The sequence below is a fragment of the Lissotriton vulgaris genome, chromosome 4_1 (genome assembly GCF_964263255.1).
Source record: "Lissotriton vulgaris chromosome 4_1, aLisVul1.2, whole genome shotgun sequence".
NCBI classification, from domain to species: Eukaryota; Metazoa; Chordata; class Amphibia; order Caudata; family Salamandridae; genus Lissotriton; species Lissotriton vulgaris.
In genome coordinates this window covers 2,103,893,526-2,103,895,610 of record NC_141691.1, presented here as the reverse complement: position 1 = coordinate 2,103,895,610, position 2,085 = coordinate 2,103,893,526, and positions in this window count along the sequence as shown.

Here is a 2,085-nt window from a genome sequence, read left to right as displayed (position 1 = left end):
AGAAGTGAAGCTGTCCCTTCCCCTCTGTAGTGTCTAGCCTAATGATTCACGCAGGCACGGTGTATTAATCAGGACCTTCTTTATTTCGCGTCCTCGCTCTTTCAAAGCTAACGGCTAACTGCCTAGCTGCCCCTTGGGCTCCCAGCTCCTCCCTTTCCGCCCGCCCTCGTCCCTCACTCGGGCCGGTCCTAGAGCCTGACCAGTTTGGTCACTGGGCACTACATCAACATCATAACATCTCCCCCCTCTGTGAATAAACGAAAAAAACAAAACAAAAATAGACACCAAGGCAAACAGCAAATTGTTCTTTCTTTAGAATTCTTCAATGAAGCGATACGGTTTCGTGATCACACGCCTGGGGCGTGACTGTAGGTTGGCACTGTCACTCTCATTCTCATCGGCAGTCTCCATCAGTAACTGACTGTCAGTTGGCAGTGTCTCTGGGTCTCCTGGCTCCAGTTTCGGTTCAGTCAGTAGCTCTTTGACCTTTGGTCCGCACTTCTTGAAGTATGTCACATTCCTAGTAAGTCTTTTCCCATCGGTTTCTGCAGTGATCATAGTTCCTCTTTGTTGTATTACTTTGAGTGGAACCTCATGATATTGGCAATCAGTCTTTCTGTGATGCTCTTGTCGTGCCAGCACCCAGTCTCCTTCTTGGATTTGAGAGGTAGTGGCATGACGCCGTTCATCGACGTAGTCTTTCATTCTTTCCTTCTTCATCTTGTCTCTGGCCACGATCTCCTCATGATCAGAGTCGGAGTACAGTTTGTGCGCTGCAACATTCATCATTGGTATCCTGGTGTCCACTGGGCGTCCTAGCATGAGAGTGGCAGGACATTTGCCTGTGGTGGAATGAGGCGTATTTCGGTATGCCCGCAACACCTCGTCGAGTGCTGTCTGAAGGCTCTCTCCGGTGAGTTCTGCTTGCTGGATGGTCTTTTTGATCGTGGCCATGAAGCGTTCGATCATTCCGTTGGCTTGTGGCCATAGTGGTGTGATCTTGCGGTGTGTGAAGTTGAGGTGCTGGGCAAAATCAGCAAAGTCGTGGCTGTTGAATGGAGGCCCATTGTCTGATTTCACCACTAGGGGAATGCCCCATGCAGCAAAGACCTCACCTAGGATCGGTATGACACACAATGCTCTCGTGGATGTACACAGTTGTGCAATGGGGAATCTGGAATACTCGTCCATGATGTCCAGGACGTATTCGCCCGATTTGATTGACCCAAAGAAGTCAATGGCAATGTGTTGCCAGACACCCTCCGGTAGTGGAGACAATTGAAGTGGTGCAGGGGGATCCGGACGACTCACCAGTTGGCATTGCGGACAGTCCTTCAAGGTCGTCTCCACCATCAGGTCTAGTGTTGGGAACCAGACTCTTTCACGGAGTGCTCTTTTTGTGGCTACTATGCCCCGGTGTCCCTCATGTGCTAGGTTGATGACCCCTTGTCTGAGTTGTCGTGGGATCACTATTCTGGTGTCCCGTAAGAGGAGACCATTCGCTGCTATCAACAGTTCATCGTGGATATGATTAAATGTCGCCATTTCTTGGTTGTTTTGTCCATTGCTTGGTGTGTGTCTCCAGCTGTTAGTTTGGATCAGCCGTTTCACCTCTTGCAGGGTGGTATCCGTTTGCAACGCTTTGTAGATGGCCTCTAGTGGAACAGCTGGGGGTCTCGCTTGGTTCACCACAAAGTGAATGTATTCATCAGCGATTGATTGTTCTGATTTGATGGGGTGTCGGGACATGTAGTCTGCAGGGTTTGCATCTTTTCCTGGCTTGTGAATTATGGTATAGGTGTACTCTTGGAGCCTTAGGCCCCATCGTTCTATTCTCGGTGGCATTTTTGCTCGCGGGTTTCCGAATATTGTGATCAGAGCTTGACGGTCAGTTATCAATGTGAAGTGTTTTCCAAAAATGAAAATGTGGAAGTGTTCACACGCCCAGACGACAGCCTGGTTTCCTTTTCTGGCTGTGAGTATGCCCTTTCTGTGTCTGTCAGACTTCTGCTGGCATATGCTACTATGTGCCGTTGGTCTCCTTCTCTATCATATTGCGCAAGGATGGCTCCTAATCCTACAGGA